Source organism: Haemorhous mexicanus, chromosome 4, assembly GCF_027477595.1.
Source record: "Haemorhous mexicanus isolate bHaeMex1 chromosome 4, bHaeMex1.pri, whole genome shotgun sequence".
NCBI lineage: Eukaryota > Metazoa > Chordata > Aves > Passeriformes > Fringillidae > Haemorhous > Haemorhous mexicanus.
Genome location: NC_082344.1, coordinates 27,432,383 through 27,457,307, shown reverse-complemented (window position 1 = coordinate 27,457,307; position 24,925 = coordinate 27,432,383). Strand labels below are relative to the sequence as shown.

The 24,925-nt window shown below is 44.5% G+C and overlaps 1 long non-coding RNA gene across 1 annotated transcript in view; it reads left to right on the top strand.

Annotated features, from left to right (window-relative positions):
* The first annotated feature begins 10,705 nt into the window (after positions 1–10,705).
* Positions 10,706–24,925, top strand: part of LOC132326238 (uncharacterized) — a 36,832-nt gene continuing 22,612 nt past the window's right edge. The window contains exons 1-2 of the long non-coding RNA XR_009486174.1: positions 10,706–10,793; positions 11,728–11,861. This is a non-coding gene — a long non-coding RNA (uncharacterized LOC132326238). The remainder of the gene's footprint in view (positions 10,794–11,727; positions 11,862–24,925) is intronic.

The window sequence follows — 24,925 nt, the reverse complement described above, 5'->3', positions numbered from 1 at the left end:
CAGACACCAGGTAAGGTTTTATTTTAGGGTATTTCTGGCAAGAGCAGCCTGGTTATTGGAGAAAGTTTTTAAAAAGCGTATTTCCATCTCTGCCTAGTTTTGGGAATGGCTGGATCAAGATTCAGTCCATCTTTCTCTCCACATGCTCTTTGGCTATAAAATTCTCCCTGTGCAAGGATGTTGCCCTGGTGCTGGAACACTGCCCTGGATGGTCCCAGCAGCTTCCCACCTTCCCACTCTGCCCTTAAACTAAGCATTGGAAGAGAGGAGCTCAAAAGAAATGAAGATAAGGGCAAAAACTCCAAGCCCACCGTCTGTCTAATGCCTGGCACAGAGCCAGGCTTCCGTGCATTTAGAGCAGAGGATACAAGCGAGTATTTATTTATTGATTGAGAAACCGTGCCGTGTTTCTCCAACTCACTATCGTTTTCCAAATCTGATTTAAATAAACTCTTCCAGTGCATAAATCCAGGCAAAATGTCATTCACCATATGTTTATTACTAAACCTTGGCGCTTGCTTGCATCAAAGTAGTTTTCACACGCAGGCTGTTTGTTACAAAACCTCAGTGAGGCAGGTATAATTAGCACTAGCGCTTGAGGGGGAAAACTGGGGCTCAGAGCAGAGAAAATCATTTCCTTGCTGCTGCAGAGGGAGTCGGCGTGGGGATTTGAATTAGAAACAGCCTCTCCTACCTTCCCATTTTCTCCATGCAGATGACTAGATTTGCATCTTTTATTAATTTATAACAATTGGACAAATTTTACCTTGCTCATTTCTTAAAGAAAGAGCTAAAAATGCTTGTAAGGCTAGCTTAGAAATATCCAAAAATATGGGCTTCCTACCTGAATGTCCACAACTTCCTCACAAGAAAAAGGTGGGATTAGTTGCTGTATGCCATTTTGCATACAATTAATGCTTATCAAGTGGAACACAAAACACTCTCTGAATACATCATTTATATGAGTTTTATAAATTATCCACTCTCATAAAGCCAGCATAACTCACGCTGATGAAGCCATGCAAAGAGCCTCACAGAAATAAGTAGCTAAAGCAAGATCATTTTGTATGAAACTCCTCCAACCCTTTACATATCACCACAAGGATTATTATCCAGTGCTCAGAGATGCTGGAGTTTCAAATGAAGTTTGTGAGCTATAAGGAGGCAAAAATTACAGATCTTTTTCCTTGTTTTTCACTTTAATGTTCATATGTAAGCAAACCAAATTATAGGCTGATTTTTGATATTTTCTTGTCTGCAAAACAGACTTTTAGAAAGATTAAATTCGTATCCAGGTATCCCCTTTTAGGTAAATTCCTAACAAATATGAATCCTAACCCTAGCTGTCTGGAGGCACTTAAGTTATAAGAAAATGTTATCCTGCTGCACATATTGTAGGTGTCCTTCAGCATGTGCTCAGGGAATTGGAGCTCCTGGTTTGTGGCTTCAAAAGAGGCACCTGTGTGGTGCAATGCCCACCTTGCAATATCCTTTATGTCTTTCAGAGTTCCCATTGTGTGTTGGCTGCTCCTGTTGAATCTGCCAGGGTGGCTTTTTGGATCATGCTCAGATGGAGGGAAGGTATTGCAGCCCAGGGTTAATTGGTAGCAATTGCAAGGGCAGAAGGATGGTGCCGTTGGTGTGAAACATGTGATGTACACAATGTCACTCAGGCATTTCCCTGGGTCTTAGTGCAGTATCAAAGTTAAATTAATCTAGTTCCTGTTCCCAAGAAGAACTAGAAGCTGGGATGTTATCAGTAAATTTAAGGAATGTTATGCATGATGCTACTGTGATTTGGTTATAGAGCATACTATTTTAAAAGCCCTTGTTACTATTTCACAAAAGCATTTTTAGTGCACCCAAAGAGCTACTTGTGCCTTTACAGAAAGGACATTACCTGTCTTTTTTTTGTCATTGTGCAAAAAAGAAATAAGACCTAGATAAATTATATTTTTAAAGGGTTTGTTTCCCTCCTTTTGCTTATGCCCTCTGGGGAATTTTCTGCAGCCTAGAAATGAACCTGCTGGTAGGGCTAAAAACCAAAGAGCATGTCAGGCGTGCGTGGCAATGGCTCCAATGATTTTAGGCTTAGCCCATTGCCAGCACTGGTTTCCACACAGCACCTGCTGGGCTCTGTTATCTTTGCCTTTGGCTGATACTGCAGTCACACGGGGAAGAGCCCAGAGCCAGCCCATGAAGTGCAGGGTAAACACCCCAAATATTCCAGCAGATGGGAAGGCAGGCATGGAGAGCGGGTTGTGTCTGGGCGTGCAGCTGGGCTCTCCTGGCAGGAAGGCACAGCGCTGGCCAGGCAGGTGGTGCCCTCTGATACACTTCTGCAGGGGCAGCTGAGGTTATTCATCAACCCCATTTCCTTCTTTCCAGCTCCTTTACTGCTGCTTTGTTTTGTTATGGGAACTGTCTTTCCTTTGAGGTTTTGAAAGCAGCAAAGCTTTCGCTGGTACCTTAGTGCTGCCTCGGGTGAGTGGTTAGCAGGTCAGAAGGAATGAAGGGCAGGGGAAGCACCTGGAGTGCAGCTTGTGCTGTCAGCAAGAGGCAGGTAATGGAAGAACAGAGGGAAAAGATCATTAACCACCTTCCTCTGAGTCAGGGTGCAGGGAAAGGGCTGCTCCTGCTTCACCCGCGCAGCCGCCTCAGCTGAGCTGCCTTGGCATCTTCAGCAGGAGCAGCCTGTGGAGGGCACAGCTCCAGTGGGTTTGCAGGGTGGTTTGTGCCCTGCTGCCCACAGCTGTGGCACAGGACACAGCCCCCACCCACCACCACTGTCCCCATGCACAGCAAGGATTGGGAAGTGGGAAAGAGAGAAAATGCAAAAACCCCAAAATTTTGACAGAGGTATCAGTTTAAATATTGTATCTATTAGAATCACTTTAAAAACCACAGCTCAGAAATGAAGCACAGACTAAAACTCTGATCCAATCCAGAAAACAATTATCTCCCTACATCAGCCCACTGGGACTATTACAGAAGATGGGTTGATTTCAGAACGACACTCTATGGAAATTAGACTTTTATAAAGCCTCAAAGGGAAGGAATCAAAAGACATGGAAAATGTTTTTTAAAAGTGTATCTAGTGATAAGAACTGGAAATTTCGGAGCAAGGCAATTGATTTTTCTTGAGAAATTGGTTATTATTTTGGTAGGGGGAACTGGAATTGAGGAGGGGATGCCAGATTCTGACAGCATGGGTGAGGCTGCAGTGTGCCCTCCCTTGGATGTCCTTCTTTTCCTGGCTGAGATGATGGGTCATCTTCACTTGGGCTTTGTCTGGGTATTTTGTTCTGTTCTGGCTATTCATCAAGATACAGGGAAGGGGAGGAGTTAAGTAAATCCTATGACCTTAGGACATTTCCCTAAGCAACAAAATTGTTTAGAAAAGGAAAAAAAAGTAAGCCCATGTTAGTTGATGCACTGGAATGCAAATAGGTGTTGACTCAAACGTGCAGGGATGAAATAATAAATTTTACATCAGCAGGGTCAAAAAAAAGAAGGTTTCAAACAAAATAAAACCAGAGTAGGGCAGAGGCAGGATAAAGGCCTTGAAAGTGGTCAGAGAGGGTGCAATGCTCCCCCTTACCCCACAGGTAAGCTATGCTGGAAAAAATGGTAACAATGGATGGGGAGAAGGCTAAGGTACTCAAGAACTTTTTGCCTCAGTGTTCAATGGCAACCTCTCTTCCCACACCTCTTGAGTGGATGGACAGCAGGATGGGGACTAGGGAGCAAAGTCCCTCCCTCCCATGGTGAGCAAAGATCTGGTTCATGACAGTCTGAGGAACCTGAGTGTCCTTAAGTCTATGGGATCCAATGAGAGGCATCCCAGAGTCCTCAGGAATTGGCTGATGTGGTTGTCAAGTCACTCCATGATATTTGAAAAGTCATGACAGTCAGGTGAAGCCCCAGGTGACAGGAAAAAGAGGAACATTTTACCCATCTTTAAAAAGGGTAGAAAAGAGGAGCCTGGGAACTCCTGGCCTGCCAGCCTCGCCTCTGTGTTTGGAGAGATCATGGAGCAGATCCTTCTAGAAAGTATGCTAAAGCACATGGAAAACAGGGAGGTGATTTGGGACAGCTAGCACAACTTCACCAAGGGGAAGCCCTGCTTGACCAGGCCAGTGGCCTTCAGTGATGGAGGGACTGCATCAGTGGACAAGGGAAGGGTTACAGATGCCATTTATCGGGCCTTCTGTAAAGCCTTTGACAGGGTCCCCCACAACACCCTTCTCTCTAAACTGGAGAGAGGGGGATTTGATGTGTGGACTGTTAGATGGATACAAAAGTGGCTGGGTGGTCACATCCAGAGGGTGATGGTCAACGGCTCTGAGGGGTCAGTGGATGTCAGAGTCAGGTGTCTGTACTGGCACCAGTGTTATTCAATGTCTTCACTATTGGCGTAGACAGGGGGATTGAGTGCACCCTCAGCATATCTGCAGATGACACCAGGCTGAGTGGTGCTGCTGACACACCTGAAGGATGGGTCCAGAGGGACCTGGACAAGCTGGAGAAGTGGGCCCATGGAGATCTCATAAGGTTTAACAAGACCAAGTGTGAGATGCTGCACCTGGGTCAGAGCAAACCCTGGTACCAGCACAGGCTGGGGATGAACAGACGGAGAGCAGCCCTGCTGAGAAGGACTTGGGGTGCTGGTGGATGAGGATGGACAGATCACAAGAAAGGTGGAGGGGGCCTTTTACAGGAGCCTGTCCTGACAGGACAAGGGCAAATGGATTCTAACTAGAAAAGAGTAGGTTTAGATCAGGCACAAGAAAAAATTCTTTACTGTGAGTGTGGTGGGGCACTGGAAGAGGCTGCCCAGAGAAGCAGTGGATGCCCCATCCCTGGCAGTGCTCAAGCCAGGCTGGAGGGAGCTCTGAGCAACCCTGTTTAGTGGAAGGTGTCACTGCCCACAGCAAAGGGGTTGGAACTGGATGATCTTTAAGGTCCCTGTCAACCCAAACCATTCTATGAGTCTATGAAAATAAGGTTTCACAACAGCCCTGTAGTAGGCTTACATGAATGGAGAGGATGGCAAACTGAATGGGGTTAATTAGGAAGGTAATTTTGCAGACAATTGCATTATTTGTTTGAAACGCTGGATACCCGCATTTAAGCTTATTTCAGTTGCCATAACAACCCGATACAAGCCTCATATAATCTTTTATCACATTATCTTGGATATGGTTACATTATTTTACAACTTTGGTTGCTAGGAGAACACAGTACCTTCCTGCATGCTCCAAACAATTCTCACTTTGCAGAGACATCAGCTTCTGGCAGCTGGCCTCTGAGATGGCTTATAGAATCATTAGCGAGGCAAGAAACTGAGTTATACGTGTAGGCGTGATTGCACTGGGAAAACTCTGCTAGAGGATGGATGGGATTTTCTCCTGCCACGGGGCTGGCAGGGGAGGCTCTTTTTGAAGAACTGGGAGCCAAGGAGGCAGGAGTCTGGGGGGCAGCCTTGGAGGGAGCTTCGTTTGAGAGTTAGCTTCAGCTGATGAGCTTCCTGTGCTCTTGTTTTGATGAGTTTGTATTATAGAGAACAGGTTGCATTTCATGCTATCAATTTCCTTTGATGAAAAGGCCAATAAATGTGTAGTTATACCTCCCCAGTTGCTTCTGACATGACAGCAAAAGCCAACTCCCTACCAGCAATGTTTCTATGCCTCTGATCTCTCTGGGGCTCTTGTAGATTCTGGAGTTTTCTACCTTATTAGGTCTGTGTGTGGATGGTGGTTACAAGAGGTAATATGGAGGTCTGAAATTAATAAGAACATGAGAAGAACACTGAAATATTTTAACGTTTTTAAAACCCATTAGTGTTAGCAGGAGCATAACTTTTATTTTCTAGTCTCTTTTATTTGTGATTACAGAAGCTCTCTGGGAAGACTTTGTTCTTAAACCACACTTAATAGCTAGAAAGGGAAGAAAATTAGTTGAGGTTTTCTTTTTCCTCTACGATCTCCCTCCATCCTGTGCCTTAAACTGAGATTGCAATTAAAAGGAAACCTCAGCTGCCCAAGAAACAAACCAGAAATTCACAAGGCAAAATATCAGCCTCATCATGTTTTCCTTTAGCCTTCTGCTTTGAGAGTTACAGAGCTGGGCAGTACAGGCAGCAGTGTGAAGACAGAGATTTGAGTAACAGCACACAGGTCTTACAAAGAAAACATGGAAACATCGTGGTCACTGGTCCTTGTGACAGCAGCACCCCCAGAGGCGGGGGGGAAGAGGTTATGGGCATGGACCTGCAGGAAGAAGGGTTGGATCTCCCAGGCCATGGCGTGCTTGACAAAGCTGCCAAACTAACAAGTCTCAGCAGCACGGGACCCTCCTCCCTCTGCAGGGAAATGTCAGGCTTTGGCACCTGCAGGGAACCTTGCTGCTTTGGAACAAGAGCACAGCTCTCCAAAGTGCCACCAATGACCCAGTCCCCAATTAACAGCATGGCTTTGTGGGTTTCTGACACTATTCTTAAAGCTCCTGTGGGCTGCTGCAGCCTACAAGCCAAGGATCATTTCTGCTTTGCAACACTCAAAAGAGAGGAAGGGAAAAAAGCTGGGAAGGGAAAGCTATGGTTTCATTATTCCATGCTAGCAGGATAACAGAATACATTTCCTTTATTACTAAAATGTGTCATTTGAGAAAAGATCCTGCTGTCTGATCAAGCTCTCCATTAGTTATTTTTGCATGTGCATGCACAAATCCAGCAGCTAAGCCTAGAGCACTGCTGTATATTGGAAACCAGAAAATGCTGCAGGGTGTTTCTAAAGAATAGCAATTTGGAGGTTGTGGGTGGTTTGTGGGTGTAATCAAAAAGGCTGCATACCGAGGCATCTGAATTAGGCTTCTCTTTAGACTGCTTACAGCCTCTATCAAGATTGTTAAGAACCTCATTCTGCCACTCTTACCCTCACCCAGCAGAATTTTCTCCTGTGAGCAATTTTATTGGCGTACCACCCGTTGTATGAAGGGGCCTAACACAGAAGCTGAGCTCCAGCATGGCTGAACACAAGAGGAAAAACACTGAGCTTTGCCAGACACACCTCTGCTCCCCATATTTTGGCAACTGCTGGGAGCTGAGATCAGCTGGTGAGCAAACCGTGGTGCACTGGTGGCACACTGTGACCAGCATCCTGGAGGCTGCAAGGCCACCACAGTCAGCATCAGGGAAGGGTGAGAACCATGCAGCTGCTTTCTGCTCTGCTGACTTGTGTTAGCCCCTACCCTCCATGCCAGAGCAGTGGCTCAATGTCCTGCTGCCCCAGCAGCCTGCCTCCCACTCCCATCCATGGGGATCTGCCACAACCACCCCCATTTCAAGATCCTCAACAGCTCTTAAATTCCTGGCTGATTTTTGTTGTTGTTGTTGTTTTATTGGGCATTCTCTTGGCTGTGTTGGGGAGATGGTTTTGCACAAGTCCCCTCATCTTCCCCCTGAGGATCCTTGCTCTTGCTTGTCTTGAAGGGACCCAGCGGAATGTCACCTGAGTACCTCGGGGAGCCTCGTGCCCTGTGGGCAGCCAGCCCGCAGCACAGGCAGCTGACTCCAGCCTTGCTAATCTGGTTGATCAGTTAGTGTGGAGGTAAAAAGGGCCAGTGTTTAGTGTGGCTGCAGCTGAAGTTTCTCCTGGCCTTCACCTGCACTAAGAGCACGTTTTCTGGCCTGCGCGCTCCCGCTCCGCGCCAGCGCCGGGACAGCACGTGAGCCAGCTCAGCCCAAGCGTGAGTGCAAGAGCACGTCTGGCAAGCTCCCCCGGACATTTACAGCCCTGACTTTGCCAATGGAAAGTTAATCATTGGTTTGAAACTGTGCAAAAACGTTAAGGGAAAAAAATCACAAGATCACAGGAAGAACTCTAATGTGTTTCCGAGTATGTCCCTTTCATTTGCCTCCGCGGATCGCAGTTCTAAATACCTTGGGGAGAAATGTGTCTGAGCATTTCAACACCTGGCAAATATTAACTACCTCAGAGCACCACACAAGCAGGTTTGGGGGATGCTGATGCCTGTGGAAATAGTCACTTTCAAATTCTGCCCTTCATTTCAGTATTTTTCTGAATGACCACCACAGGACAAAGTAAAGCCACAAAAGCACTCACAATATTCAAAGATCCTTCAGTGCTTAACAAATATTACTTCATTAAGGTTTTTGATACCTTTCCAAGGTAATTATGGCATTGTTTTCTCTTCCTGCTTTTAGAAATAGAGCAATTATGTATTCTCAGAGAGTAATGCAGAGTGAAACTCAGTGAAACTGGCTTGTGATGTCCTGATAGTTCTTTGCAGATCTATCCAGCACTCCTGACCTGTGGTGCAGAGGAACCCACGTGTGTCCTCTAGCTAAGAAAGGTAAAGTCCCTGCTAGATGAGCTCTTTTTTTGTAAAAAGGGGTTGAGGGGGCAGAGGGAGGAACTTTGTGTTCAATAATGCTGAACAATATTCTTTCTGAAATCTACTTTGCCTGCTTAGAAGTGGTATTAACTTGACTGCCCATCAGAAGCAAACAGTAACATGAGCAGCAACCCACATATGAGGAAGTTGAACTGGTAGGATTTCTTACAGGTATGCTCTTTCTTATTTCCTAGCACTCATTGCTGTCCTTCCCAGGGAATAGTGGATAGTGGGCTGGATGGACTTCATCAATATGTATCAATTTTAGTGACCTACTTGGTCAAAGGAAATATGAAAACAAATCTGCAAAGTCTTGGAATCTCCTTCTTGGTAGACTAGGGGGACTAGCCCTGTGAACCACACCTGACAATGTATTTCTCCGTCAATAAAAAGCAAAGTCTCTTTGCAGCCTCTTTTTTTTTTTCTGTGCAATGTCTTCTGAAACAGGAGTGATATACAGCTGGTTAAAAATGCATGCGGCAGAAAGAAAAATAAAATTCTGCTCTTTATGCAGAACAAGCAAGCAGGGAATGTGGAAGTGCTTACATGCCTGTTGGTAATTTTTTTGTGAGTTTAGGGTGTTTTTTGGATGTTTTTTAGAGAATATAGTCTGGCCACCCATCGAGAACAAACTTGAGCCCTGGCGGACGGGCGTGTTTGCCTGGCAGCAATGCAGCTGTGCTCTTTAAGGAGCAGCATCCCATAGAAATAAAGCCCACAAAGCACAACAGGCTGGCCTTTTTCCTTCCTCAGACTTGAACCACTTGAACAAGTTTGGGGAGGAAAACTACAGAAAGAAGAAAGTGCATCCAAGACAGGATGTTTCACACCTGGATCCACAGGTTGGCAGACATCCCAGACTCTGGGTGCTGCTCCTGCCCACACGAGTTTTGTAGTCATGTCCCTACCCACAGCTCCCCCAGGTACATGTCCAGTGAGATGTTTGTCAGGGAAACAAGCACAGCTGTGGTGGCCTTGACAGCTGTCCCTCCCTCAAGCAACCAGTTTTCTCTGCAGCAACGTGCATGGTGGAAGAGTGGCTTCGGCATGTTTGCATTTTAGCTCCCTGGCTTTAGTGATTTAGTATAAATTGCCATGATTTCTAGCAAACCTGGATGCTTATAAAGTTAATGAGGCAAGAGAAGAGCACTACAGGTAAGTGCCAGGGAGCAAGCTGTACTTCTGTCTTTTATGGTTGTATTTTTCACTGTATTCTGAAAGCTCACACTGAGGTACAAACTTCTCCACGCAGTAAAAATTTTAAGGCCCTAATAAAAATAAGATTGAATACAATGGCCAAGAACTAGACACTTAAACAACACTTAAATACACTGAAACCAGGCACCGACTCAGAAAAAAAGAGTAATTATCCTCCCTGTACTGCTGTGCTCCTTTCTCTCTGGTGAGTCACATGAGGTGGCATGAGAGCAATCATCTTACTCTCTGGCTGGATTTCATGGCAGCCCTCCTAGACAGAAGGGGGGATTGATTGATTGTTTCAAAGAAACTATTAATGGGAAGCTTGTCCCTGAGAAGGCTTTCTTTGCTGCTGAGCGTTGGCCACTGTCACTGCTCTAGCCGATGGTGACTGTCCCAGGGCATGGTGAAGGGGCTGGGGGTGGGCACACAGCCCACTGCCTGTGTCCTGAGCCAATGAAAGTGGAGCCAGCTGCAATTTAGAAACTGTATTAACTTGGGTCCCAGCTCCATGCAGTACCTGGTTTGCTGGCCAGCTGTTTTTCAGTACCATGACCAGCTTCCTTAGGTGGTCAGAGGGTTTGTGCTTTAGTGCTCTGCGCATCTCCACAACAGTTGCTCCTGTGGACTCCTCATTTCTATTGCTCAAGCACTGATGAAGGCAGATGTCTGCAGTCCCACCTGCCTGTACAGAACATTGGCAAGTACCTGCTGGTTCATTCCTTTTGGTAGCAGCCCCCTCCTGTAAGAGAGCAGGCTAGCCAGCACCGACTGCATAACCTACCCTTTCCCTGGGTCACAAGCTGTTTTTTCAAGGGAGCTTTTGTCTTGGACCCAAACAGTAAATCAGTAGATTTCCCCTCATCTGCATGAGCAGCACAAAGTGACAATCATGAGTCCAGAAGTAATTTCTCTGACTGACAGATGCCAAAATCTAAGTGGAACAAATGCATGACACCATCTTATACAAAGTCCCTAAGAAGCAGGCAGCCCAGATATTCTGGCCCTGGGTGTGGCCAGCCAAGGAGGTACCTCACCCTGTGAAAATATTTTCTGGTTTATAACTTTATCTCTCTTTTTTTAAAATATTTTTTTTCCAGCTGCTGTGGTGCTGGCTGAAGCTGCTGGCCACCACATGCTGTGACTGCCACCTCCAACATGACAGTGTGGGGGATCAGGTAGGTCCTCTCAAACTTCCTTCCATCCAAAGGAAGTGAGAAAAGAGATGCAGCTAATTGTAACTGAGATATGGTAAGAGGCTGCTTAGGATCTGGGAGGGCTGCAGCATCTGGCAGAGATCAATGAGCTGTTGTAGGAGAGGTCCCAAACCATGTGGGTGCCTGAGGTAAAACTCTGGTGGTTTTGGGACTGTGGTTTTCAGCCAAGAAATGTGCCTCACCCAAGGCAGCCCTTCATTCCTTTCTTCAGTGTTGACAAAACAACCTCTTGGATCAAGTAATGTTTGGTCTAAAGAAACTTGGTTTGGACAAACCATTGCTGCTGTTTCATTACATCCTCCTGGTGTGACTTTCTGGAGATTTGTGCCTTTTCTTTTATGGTAGGGTGTCAATGTTGCTGTGCAGTCAGTGCAGCTACCTCTGAATTTAATTTGTTCTCATCTCATAATTGCATCCCAGAGGAAATGATGAGTGTGCTGTAGACAAACACAAGAGTACAGCTGCTCTTCCAGGTCTGCCATACGTTCTGCCAAGGAGATACCCCAAGAAGATGCTCAGTTGCTCCCAGAGCCTAAGCTGTCCCTCTCATCTGATCACAGTTCCCTGCTTGAAGACCCCAGACTGTATTTCTGGCCCATGCCAGACAGGTGCTTTAGATTAAGACTAGATAGTTACACTCCACAGGTGTATGAGCTGCTTAAATAGTTTCAGAGGTTTGTTACAGACTTTTTGCTAACACCTGACTTGGTGCTTGGATTCAGCCAGGAGAAGATGTTTGCCAGTGTGGGTGGAGGTCCTTGAATCAGGGCCCTTAGATTTAGATAATGTCTGGAGATGTTCATCTCTTCTAGCACATCTGTGTCCAGGTGTCCATCTGAAGCAGAGGACAATTAATTGCTCAGCTAAGGGGGCGTTAATTGCTGTGTTGTTACAGCTACAGCTGATGGGCTGAGCCTGTAAACAAACTGTGCCACAGCACCTGCCAGCCCCAAGATGGTTCCTGGTGTCCATGTGGATTGCTGCAGCACAGAAAGCTTTGCCATGGCAGAAGCACCACGGAAAGTACAGGTGGGATAGAAGGGGAGAGAGTGAACCTCCAGGCTTGCTGGACTGGCTTTGGCAAGAGGTGTTTAGGCAGCCAGGAGGGGAATGATCTGCAGTGGAATGAGCTGCAGGGATGCCTGCTGAGGCTCTGTACCTGTCTAGAGGACATAGCTCATGTCCTATTCTTTTTAGTGTTGTGTCTAAAGGTGCTTCAGGTACTGAGCTCTGGGGGCCTCTGTGCTGTTGGAAAGATGTGCTCTCTTGTGGAGGCATCAGATTGGCTTCTGGAGGACAGCAGCACACAGGGCTTGCTGCTCGTTCAGCCTCACAGCCCCAGCCACCCTCTGGCTGCAAAATAACCTGCAAGTGCTGCCCCGGGCATGTTCCCTTTCCCCTGTGCTGTGTCACAGTGCAGAGCTGTAGCAGTGTGTATCTGAAGTGTTCACTTTGTCCTAATGGTGCCTCGATCTTGAGCAGGAGGGGAGCAGTGTGGTGTGCTGACACTGTGAGCAGCAGACAGCACTGTCCTCAATACCTCAAGGTACTCTAAATTAATGCTGATAAAGCTGGCAGCCTCTGTTAATCCTCAAGTAAATGCATGAAAACTGATTAATAAAACAAAGCTTCAAGCTCCAGCGGCTCCTGCATTCAGGTCACCGACCCTATTTTAAGAAACAGGCTTTTGTGCTTGTCCATGGCTCCCGTTCCTAGGATGGGAAGGCAGAAGTGGCAGCTAGGGCCACACGCTGGTGTCTGGTGTGGTATGGCTTCACCTTCTTCCCTGGATAGAAAAGAATTGCCATTACATACTCTTTTTTTACTAAATCCTTCTCCTATTCATATGAAATGTTTCCTGATGTTTTGAACTAATGTTCTCATTATTTAGTAGTGACAAAAGAATATATTTTGTTTCCAGGAGAGCAAAAGCCTTATTTTCTAACTGTGTTTATCTCACTTGGAAGCTTATTCTGAATGCAATGCTATTAAGACTGCATAAATTTAAGCCAGGAGTGGTTTATGACATGCTTAAAGTGTATCTCCAATTTGTTTATAGTGGTGAATTGGGCAGGAGGTAAAATGCATATTACTTCTTCTGGACACAGTCTGAGGGCTTAGCTATATCCAATTCAGCCAAAGCTAATGAAATATTTCAGTCCAAGAAGGCTCTGACTTAAGGAACTGTTGACAGTGGGGGTGACAATGGGAATCTTTCCATTAATGTTTTCAGGGTGTTGGATTTGAGAAGCAGGGGCAGCAGCATCTTGCTGCTACCACCACAGTCTCTTGCCTGCAGAACAGCCAGGAGATAATAAATAGCTGTAGGTTTGCTGTATTTCAAGGCCAGCACATTTGTCACATACCCCTTAAGAGCTAACCTCATGATGGACTGCTTTGCCATGATTAAGCTGCAAAGAATTTAGAGATGCCACCAATCTCAGTGCTGGGATTTGCCTTTATCCTTAAAGAGGGCTGTTATTATTATCATCATGTTCTTTGGCAGGACAAATTTGGTCAGAAGATTACAGATTGCCATCCCAAACAATCCAGGCTTGTAACCCATCACATGGCCTCCCTCCATCTACCCTTTGGGTCTCACTCAGAGCCAGCTGGAGCTTGCCAGCAGGCATGACACAGGGGACTCTCCAAGGATTAAGCACAGAAATTTGCTGGCCAGAGCTTCTATCAGCTGAAGGCTGAGCCTGCCTTTGTGAGCTGTTGTCTCAGCAGAGATCCCTACTTTTATGAAAGGCACACATTCCTCCAGAGCATGGGAATTCTCAGCCATTTTCTTCAGCCTTTGCAGGGAACTGTAAGCTGCAATTTGGATTCTCTGCAAAGCCCTCTGAGTACAAAGCCCTGCACCAGTGGCTAATGTTTGCTCCTGCTGCAGGCTGAAAGGTACATTTGCAAGCAACAGGGGCGCAGAAAATATTCATCTCCTAGGCATTTTATAGATGCTGCTTAGCATCCCAGGTTCTGACTTCCAAGTGCATTCTTTCTTCAGTGCGACATTTGTGACAGAAAATTGGATTTCACTGAAGTATGAGGGGCTCCAAACACTCATTGCTCCTGTCTCACTTGAAAAACAGCTCTCTCAGCCCCTAATATATTAATATCCTTCCCCTGTCATTTTCCCCAAGTTCAGCTACAATAGGAATGAAATTCAGTGGAAGTTTTAAGTACCAGATCATCTCTGGCAAGAGGTGCTCCATGATGATTTGTTGCCAAGTTGCATTTAATCAGCATTTTTCAGAGATTCACAGACTGGTTTTTTCCCCTGACCTTCTCTCACCAAAGTAAATTTAAGTTAATTCTGGGACTGGATGGACCTTCTGCATTTGCTTAGTCTAGTTTTGATAGGGAAGTCTGAGTTAAAATAAAGCTATGCTGGTCCTGAGCTTGAACCAAGGAAATTGAGAGGCCTGAGAGGTCTGTGCAAGGGAGACAGCACATCTCCATCCGATACAGCATAGAGCTCATCCCTCACCCTCCCTGGGTCCTGGAGATTTCATTCTGTGCTGCTCTTCATGGGGACCAGCATGCAGTCCCTTGAGGAAGCTGTGGTGCAACTCACATTGCTCTCTTAGAAGTAAAATCTAAATTAAGATGGTGGAGGTGGTGGGTTTCTAGCCGAGGAGAGGAACAAAAAGACTTCCCTCCAGGAGGAACATAACCAGCCGGGCTCTGTAGAAGGATTTTAGGACTTGCTAGACATTTCTTTTTTAAACCTAAAAAATCTGAAAAGCAAATTAATAGGCTCTTTGAGTCATTCTGTGAAACCCATAAAAAGCTGTGAAATTTCACTCAACAGCTAAACTTCTGTGTAGATTATTTGGGCTACTTTTCCCCCTTAGAGAGGGGAAAAGCAAGAGCAGGAAGTTACCAACTGGGAGGGACTAATGCCAAAAGAGACCCTATGCCAGAACTGAATTTCATTCCTCTCCATCATTTCAGTGGAAATCCTATGAATAGCTTCAGTCCCAGAAGGCTTAAGTGGAGGACCATATGTGATAGAGCAGTTTTGCACTGGACAGCTCTGTGGAAGGGTGAAAATTGTCTTGCACAGCTGACCCTTGGCAGGGGGGGTATAATGGCAAGGACATATGTGTGTGACAAGGCATACATGTGTCCTGCATCCTCTGGGAACATCGGGGCAGTGAATAAAGGTGCTTTGTGTGAAGGACAATGAGTGTGGGTTGTCTCTGTTTTGTGCTACTTCAGATCAAATCACCGCTGTATCATTTTGGCTTTTTTATCAGACCAAAATTTTGAGCACTGTAGGCCATCAATCATTTTACTCACATGCCAAAACTTTTGCTAGAATGAGAAATAACGAGACATACAGACTGCATCCTGGTGAAAGACGTCCTTGAGTTTTCTTGGAATACTGGAGCACAAACAGGCACTAGCCCCCATTCCTCTGATGGCTCCTTACGGCATCCCTGCCTCCATGCCCTTCTTTTCTTTCAGGAAACCCAGCTTAACTGAGGGTCACTCAAGCATCTGCAGGTAGAACTCTCACAGCTGACAAGTTTCCCCCATTTAGTCAATTTTTTTCCTTTTCCTGGGCCCTTCCACACTGCAGGGCCAAATAAATGGTCCTGTTCTTCAGAAATGCATTGTGTGGTTTTTTTACGGTTTACCACTGACAGAAAGCCTGTGCTCTTCAAAACCTCCCAAGGGGCCTGGATGGGCCATTGCATGGGACATCTGTATCACTCAGGCTCCAAAACATTCCAACGCCACATCTCTACATTTTTTGAGAAAATGCAACTGTCTTCAGAAAGGAAAGAATTTTCTTCTACTGAAGGACAAAGTAATATCTTCTGTGCAAATTCGAGAGGGCAAATTTCTCCTCTCAGATCAGCATGACAGATTGTATCTCGGGCTGGGAGCAGCTCAGACATATGGGGAACGGGATGGGGAGCTGGTTTCCATGCAGTGTGCCTGTAACCCTACAAGGCTGGTGCTAGCATGGCAAGCCAGTAGTCATCCCCTTGAAATTCAAGCTGAATAAGAATTCAGCAGCTCTAGTCATTATTTGAAACTCTTGAACTGGCAAGGTTATTCTGATATTTCAACCTCCAGACCCCCAAGTTCAATCCCCCAGGATTTCTGATACTTGTTTTTCCTTTACTGATGGAACACAGCAAACAGACAAAGCCAGGCATTCTGCTGTGACGAGGTCACAGCAATCCAAGGTGAAACAAGATCTGTTCCATGCCTTTACATAAGTAAAATTCAAATTTAGGTTTAAAAAAATAGCAAGGATTGGAGAATCCTCTGTTCTTTTTCTCTCTCTTTCTCTTCCCATTGCACTCATTATTCTGCTTTCCTGCATGACATCTGTAGGAGTCCAGCTACTATCCCAGGGGCACAGCAAATCTTTGCTGTCATGATACAGAAACATAGTATTGGGAGATTCTTTAAGCCAGATGGAACTGGTTCAGTTTTAAATAAGTCTGAGGAATAATGCTGCTCAGTTAACATAGCATAATTTTTGTCCTTTGCTATCAGTATCTTTGTCCCTTTCCATATATCATTATAGCATTTTTGTGCTGTGTGTAAAGGCTCGCCTTTACACACATTAAAAACATCCTTCAGGTCAAAAAATTTATTGTATTCCACTAGTGTCCTTCAGCTTATTCTAATAAGAAGTATGAAATTAACATGACATCCTTTGGTGTTTGAGCAGTCAGTGTGAAATGCCACCTGAGCAGAGGTGATGGGGCCCAGTTCACTGACAACCACAGTGGTGGCTGCTGAGAACCTGAGGTTGGAGGATGCTTTGCCCCCAACACTGAGTCCTTCTGGAGGTCCCCTTGTGCTGCACAGGGGTCAGAAAGGAGGAGGGTTTCCATGTTTAGTAGAATAAGAACCTGCAGTTCAGGGCTTGTGCTTTCTGCCCAGTATTTTACCAGAACCTCCAGCAGATTCCCCTTCAGCACCTCCTGTTTCTCTGCCCCTACTGTGCCCCTCTCCCAGGGGTGGGGAAAGAAAATGTTCCAACATTTCAGACACTGAAAACATAGTATGAAACCACTGATCACTGCTCTGCATCCCACTAAGACTGGGTGGCTAGAGGGTGGTCCCACAGCTCGGTCTCCTGCCTTCCCTGCAAGAAAAATAATGCTTGCTGAGATGCAGCTGAGGGTGGGAATACCTTTAAGCCTTGCATCAAACTCTTTCAAACTTTGGCTTTAATCACTCCTCCAAGAGGCTGAGTAGGAAGTTAAAACAGCTGGAGACACAATTTCAGGGCATTCCTGATGGTGATTAGTCTTTTGCAGGATTTTTTAAAGGGTATAAATATATCCTGTGAAAATTCAAAAACCTTGCCATGGTGTCTGTTACAGATGGAAAACATTTTTTTCCCCCCCCAAAAGCCCATCTGAGCCTTAAACGAGAGCAAGCATTGTGACATGTTTACATTTTGTGGGGAGGGGGGCGGTGGTGGAGGAAGCACAATCAATGCAAGGGAAGATTGTCTTGGCACTGCTCTCTTCTATTGGCAAACTCAGCACCTGAAAAGCCCTGGAGCCACTCTTATGCAGGAGCAGAGATGCTTCTATGCTGATGAGCTATGACTTGTGGAGAAACAAGACCAAGAGAGAAGTCTTCAAATCACCCTGAGTTTGAATCTGGTGTTAAGAAAAACAAAAGCAGCCTCAGGTATTTCTGCTAAAAAGGAATGGAAATGTAGTTATAGGGAAGGTGGGAGCTGGGGGAGATGAGAGCTATGAAATGCATTTATTTCAATCCTGTGAAGTACCATAGCATATTGAAGCACTTCAGTGAAAATCAGGAGAGATGGATTTTGACACAAATGTGTCTTCTAAATCAGCTAGATGCACGTCTCCCTGCCAAGATTATGCATAGGTGAACTTTGAAAAGTGCTAGCCTCATCAAAATGAAGAAAACAGATCTCTTCTTCCCATCTCCAGACAAGCTCAGCTAAGAAGGAAAATATATCATTAGCTGCAGGAATATGAACTTTGATGAGCATATAGGGCTGGATGGACCTCTGGAGATCAGATACTGATCTTTTTCTTTTTTTCCTGAGAGTCTGAGTAGCTCTACAAGGAAAATGTAATTTTGTGTTACTGAAATAAAATCAATTTCTCATTTCTTCCTACTTCACACAGGCCCTAACTTTACCAGCTACTGTTGCAAAAATAACTGGAGTGTTCATAACTGAGAATTTAAATGGAATATGAGGTGCTATAATCCTTCAGCACACTCAGCTTTTCTTGCACACAGTGCAGTAGCGTTTTCTGGAGTAGAGGCAGAACCTCTCTTCTAACACCACCAGGATCCATTGTGCTGCTGTAGAAGAAATTATCTCAAACAAACTATGGGGGTCCTACTGGCGTCAGGAAAAACTTTCAGCCTCTTATCTTTGCCTCTCCAGGTTTCCAGGTTGGTATTTTCTGTGGAGTCACTACCAAATGTAAGCCACAGCCACACTGGTCTCAATGCTGTTGTGGGGCTCGAGGAGCAGAGAACTGCTTAAGTGGTGTGGAGGAGGATTAGGGAGGAACTGAGGAAGTGGGGAACAAATCATCAGGAGCTTGAACACCATCTACAGCTACTCTGGCTTGACAGGATTGCCACCTAGATGAATAGAAACCATGGTCTGTCTTTGTCTTTCTGTATTGTGTTGTGATGTTGGCAAGATTTGTGTTTGACTGCACTTCCAACACTTTCTTCTACTTTTTGGACGTTTCTGTGGATGAGTTATAGTAGAAAGAGATAAACTATGAGCTAGAATATTTTCTTTTAAGCCTAAACCTCAAATCAATGAAAGAATATATTTGAAAATTATGTAAGTAGATTTTGAGTCTGCAAAATACCTTATTTTGCCATGAAAAGGATGAGTAACATTTCCCAAATACTTAATTTTGGTTCAAAACTCACAAAACGGTGCTCTGATGTGGTGCGGAGGAAGGTTTGCAAGATGATCTTCTCTGATATTCACACCTGGAGTGGACCTGTAAGTTGCTGATGTTTACATGAGCACTCCATCCTCTTGGCTTGCTGTTGCCCACTGGGCATGCTCCAATCTCCAGTGTACACGTTTCCAGCCAAGACTGCACCCTAAGTCCGAAATTTAGGAAGCTCCAGACTTTTTTCCCAAACCTAAAGAAAATCCACATTAGTTGTCGGTACCAGTGACCCTGTGTTTCCTCAAGACTGTGCCTGGGAGCAATGACCCATCACCCCTGTCTTTGCTGATGCTTGTGGTAAAAAAGAAAAACATTTTTCTGTTGACTTCAGTGAGGCAAGGAGTGGGCCCAGCTTCATTCACACCCACGCTCTATGTTTAATTAGAAACTATTTTCCTCTAAGAGCAGGCATTTGAATTTCTTGAGATGTTGCAAAGAGCTTGAAGTAGGAGCTGACGAGAGGTGGGGGTGTTTCACGTGGGAGGAGGCAAATAACTGTTGGAGAAAAAAAAATAATTAGGGTCTTGGATCAGTGTAGTTTTGTAATGTTCCATAATTAAAGGCTGTTTGCATGTTCTTCATGCAACAGAAGAAGTGTTTTCCATCCCTTTCAGTATAAATTTGACCACTATCTGGCCAAATCTATTTTCTAACCAGAGTTAATGTGGGCTAGGATCGCCCTGCATCAGGGAAGGTACCACAGCCGCGAGGAACAACCACTTTGAGCCCAAATTCACTTTTCTTTAGATGTCCTCTCCTAGCCTGCCAGAACATTTTTCCATTGTGTGCCTTCAGTCCTGTCCCAAAGGGTAACAGCTATTTATTAGTGCTGTAAAGAGAAGGTGTGTGCTTGACTAAATTCACAGAGGCTGTGTCCACAGCCTCCTTACTGCTGGACCGTCAGGATTTAGGAAGGAGCCGTTAACCGTATGCCTTGTGTGTGCAGTTATATATGGAATCACTGCAGGTTACAGCCCCTGGGTGACAGCTTAATGGCAGTGGTAAAACACAGCTGAAGTCAGAGATTTCACCAGAGTCCTTCTAATTTGTGCCCTAAAGACATCCTTGGAAGTTTGCATTTGTAAATACCCTCGTGGCTTGCACGGTGCGCAAAACACAGATCTGGGGATTGAAGGTCGATCTCTGACCATGGGGAGATCATAAAAAATCCCTCCTTACTACAGCCAACAATATCCAATTCCTACAATGGGAAGGTTGCACTTGAGATCACCTTTGAGACCAAAGCCCTTGAAAGCAGGTGTAATATTTAGAGAAGTGCAAACACGGAGTGAAGTGTCCCCAAGGCTACTCCTTTCCTTGGGAGGTCTAAAGGAGAAATTGCCTTTGGCCTCCCAATGAAACCTTTCAACCCACTATGTCCATCTCAGCTGGGGGAGCACAGGAGGGATTGTGAGCGCTGACCAAGTGCAAGCACTGCTCTCAGTTAAAGGTGTGACTGGGGCTTGCTGGAGTTAATAGCAATTTCAAGCCTTCTTATTAGGCTCTTCAAAGCAGATAAAGACAGGCAGGCATGTGTGTGGAACCATCCCACGGAGACAAGCTGGACTGCCAGCTGATTCTGAAAGCTGGTGAGAGGAGTGGCAGGAGGTGCTGTTTTCCTGGTGTTCTGGAGCTGCTCAGAGATGCTGTCTGATGGCAGTGATGGGGAACTCGGGGGGATGATGATAAGAGGAAGATGTGCAGTGACTCCCTGAAGCACTCCAGTGCGCACTGCTTTATTGGATCCTGGCACAGCCCTTCCTTCTGCTGCTTAATTCATTCTGATTACTTGATAGCTGACTAGAATTGAGTAAAACTGTCACTTACCAGCAGCGAAAATTAAGATGTGCTGTGCTACTTGTGTTTATTTTCCTTTCAGTTTGGAGGATAATGTGGTGCTGAGACACAGGGGTGCTATGCCTGTACTGCAGCCTCCCCCTTTTGCTCTGGGGGTCCCTTGGCTCCTCTCAGCCGAGCGAGGAGGAGGAGGAGGGAGTGGTGGTGCAGCACAAGGAGTTACCCTGTGAGCATCCCTCTTCCAAGGGACAGGGTGCTTAAACAAGCTGCTGTAGGCAATGCACTGTGCGCAGCTCGTAAAGTGGAAAATTACTGCTTCACACTGCAGGGTAGAGGCTACCTTGGAAAAGATGATGGTGTTATTTAGCCTCAGCATGCTGGCTGTGAGGTCTTTTGCAAGAGGAACCAGGGAGTGGCATGTCAATGAGGTTATCAAGGAGGGTTTAAGGAGCATGAGTATTCCAAGGGAATGGCAAAACAAAAAAAAAATCTTTATTGTAGGGGCTTTGTAAGGCACTAGGAGCCAGTGCCACTTCATTCTGCAGTTTTGCATCTATTTAACCCTCTTGCACTTGATATTGCTGCTCCGATTATGAAAAATTGTTAATATGTTTCTGAATATTTTAATAACTGAGTAGCCCTTGTTAGGCTCATCGCAGTCCCGTCATATGCTTGTAAATACTGTCCAATAGGAATTTCACATCGAAATGTAGCTCCTCCACTGTCAAACTTTTACAAAGGAAGAGTTTTGGTTTTGTAGAAAGGAAAATGCAAATGAAATTTTTCATTTGATGTAGGGTTAGCACTGACTGAAATTTCATGTTTCTGGCATAGAAGCGACATCTGATTTCAGATTTTTGCCCAGGTGCACTGTAATCACTGATGATTAGTTTGGGACACTAGTTTCTGAGAATCACTGTTTTTCTGTATCAGTGGCTAAGTGAAATATGTTTGCTACAAATAGTAGCAAACTCACTTTTGGGGAGATAACCTTTAAATGAGTAGATTTTTTGGTGCCATTTTCTAACTGAAAACAGGGACCAGGGTACAAGGTCAGGGTACAACTTTGGCTTTCTGACCTGCTCTAGTGTTTTCTTCTGGCTTGACTCAGATTTGCTCTTTTCCTCCCAATGACTTATTATATTTTATTTTTTTAAATTATGTTTCTGTGTATTTACTACTTGAGAAAGAGCCCTATCCCTCCATCGTAGGGCTTCTGGCACAAGCATAATTGCAGGTTAAATATGTGATAATATTATAATAAGGGTTTAATAATCAGGAACCCATTATAGATAGAGGTGGAGTTTTATCAAGATACAGTTAAAAATGTCCTGATTTCAAAAAAAGCTTAAAAAGCAGTATTAAGTTGATCTGCTAGAATTTTATTTTGGATAATTATAATTTCCATTACCCCATGGCCAAGATCTACAGGCTCTTTTCATTTGGAGAGCCATATAATAAAGGCTGTAGCAGTGAGTTATGTGTCCTCTGTGGTGGCAGGCTGTGATTAAGGGGAGCTGGATTTCCTCCTCACACAACTGAGAGACCAGAAAAAAAGCCAGACTTCTCACATGGAGCAATCTGATTTCTTGCTGTGCAGCACATTCATGACTAAGTAACCATTCCTGCTGATGCTGCAGTCACAGGGGAAACCCAAAATGAAACCCCAGCCAGCAATCAATGTAGCTAATTTTCTTTTTATGTTTTTTTCTTCTGGTTTTTTTTTTTTTTTCCTTTTGTGCAGTGGAAACAAATAATTGGATGCCATGGACAGCAGTTTGATCCAAGGGCTATATTTTTTTCTTCCCAATAAAGATAACAGTGAATCTGCTCCTTTTTAAAAAATCTTTTATTGAGCTGCTCAGTGGGAAATTCTGAATCCTTCATGCAGTATTAGGGAATTTATTCTAGTGAAAAATTTACCATTTCTAAGGACCAGAAGCATAGCATTAAAAATCACTAAAGCAGTGCTGTTTACTCAAGACAATGAGTGTAGTCAAGTTTTGCCTTCTCCTGCTGATGAGCAAATTCATGCAGAGAAGATAAGGGGCCTGTCTAGGGAGTCTTCAGTGGGGAGCAAAGCCCCATGGGCAACTAATTTCCCAAAAATTATGTTTCTCTCTGAAGATACTAGTAAGCAGAGAGAAGTTCCTCATTCTGATGAGGTTTATTTTATTTTGTTACTGATACTGTGAAAACCTTGATTCAAAGGTTCGGTGCCATTCTAGACAAGGGGAAAAGTTGATGAATGCTTCTAAACTGACTCAAAATTTGGTTAAGGCCAGCCTGTCAACCAACAACCTGCCAGTCTTTGATAGGTGATTATCAAGTGATTCTTAGTCTTGGCTCCTCCAGTGCTTGAAGAACGGGAAAATTCAGAACTCAAAGCTGGCTGCTGAATCTGGCCTGCTGCGTTACTGAACTTTGAGGAAGATGATGGCAGTGGAGACTGTATTGCTTATTATTGTCTCACTCGAGGAGTTATGAAGGAAATTTTATGACAAAAGTTAAAATTACAAGTAGGAGTTTAAAATTAGGCATGAAAATGCAAAGATATTATAAAAATGCAAAATTCAAGATAATAACCTGAGTGTAGGTTGGAGAGATTCTTCAGTCTAAAAAACCTGAACATTTTGGATGCTAAGGGTCCTTCAAAATAAAATATCTGTAAAAATAGTGGAAAGAATGAGGATGGGTTAAGAAAGGAGGATGGCAGTAAAGCTCAAAGAAAAACACCATTTAAGCAGCATTTATTTTTTTAATATCAGATAAGGCATAGAAGATTCATGAGAAGAGAATTATTCACTTTATAAGATTTTTCCAAATTCAGAAAATAGAGATGTACACGAGGCTCGCTCCACACGACCAGCAGAGAACAGACTCCAGCCAGCTGTCCCAGCTGAGGAGCACAACAGTGCTGTTTCCGAAAAGGAAATGAGAGAGGAAGTCTGAGGCATTATGGGAAAGTTGTATCTGGCAGTTAATTCCTTCAAATATGGCTCAAAAGTTGTTTTCCATAGGACAATATCCCGGGCATGAGAATTGCAAATCTATTTTTATTTAAGAGGCAGTGAACTGGTCTGTTTGTGGGGGTTTGTAAAATCTTCTGTCAGAAGGTAGGTCTGATGACGGAACACCAGGATAGTATTCATATAGGATGTGGACAATTAGAAGTGCAAGTGGGTGAGTATCCTGTGACTTGGGTGAATGCCCTTCCAACTGGCAATTGCCACCTCTGTGGTTTGCCTCTCCCCTTCTTGAATGTCATATAATTTCTAGACTTGAGCAGTGTTGCCAGTGAGTTTCATCAAAACCAATATGTCACTCCAGAAAGGGTCAGTTTTGACTTGCAATAATTTTTCTTTTAATGAAAAGTTTTTGATAGAAAATTCTCAAACCAGCTCTTATGTCAAATGTCAGTGTCATTCTTTCTGTAAAGGAAAAGCTTTGTGGAAGCAGGACTAAGTTTTTGTTTTACCTATTTCCTCCAAATATGCATTCCCAGAGACAGATCCCTTCAAATGAGAATGCTTATTCTGAGCCATCACAACCTTTGTCCTAGATTTTTATGGCTGCCTTGTTTTGGAAACACACAACAGCTGCTGGTAGTGATACATTAAAATTCAGACTTTGGCACAGCTGAACCCTGAGTTTAAAGTCTGAACCACACTAAGGTAAAACTAGGAAATAGAAGGGCTTCAGAATACAAAGAAGGCAAAGAAGTGAGCAACCCTGGACCCTCCCCCTGCTGGTACCCTCATGTGCTCTTCACATGCAGCAGCATGTAAAGAGGATGTTTGCAGAGGAGTCACATGGATCTGGGTCACAGTGGACAAATTCTCAAATGAGAGTTTGATTAGGGTTTCAAGACGCACAAAAAAAAAAAGAAAATAAAAGAAGCTTCCTGGTCATCCAGGATTTGTTGGGTCAAATAGAAAATGTGCATTGCAAGACTCAGCATGTGGAGAGGTCAAGTGAATGTCTTCAGTAGTTCTCCAGTTTTCTCCTCCTCCTCCTTTGATGGCTGGCTTGTCAGCAAATTCCCTTGAGCCCAGTGCTTTTCATTTAAAAGCTGACTTTTTGCAATCATCTTGACTTGTAAGGAATGGGATGGGACTTAAGCCTACAGACCTGTAAAAAGTTAATTTCTCCTATGAAATATCCTTTATTCTGGCAGAAAGCTCTTGAACTGCTAGTAAAAGCAAACCTGAGAGTGTTGACTGTACAAATGCCCTGCTTTAGAGAGAGCCTTGGTATGCAAACACTGTCACTCAGGTCTGTAATGATAGTGAACTACTGAGAGGAGAGGTGGACAAAAGATTTTATTAAAGACTGAAATAAAGA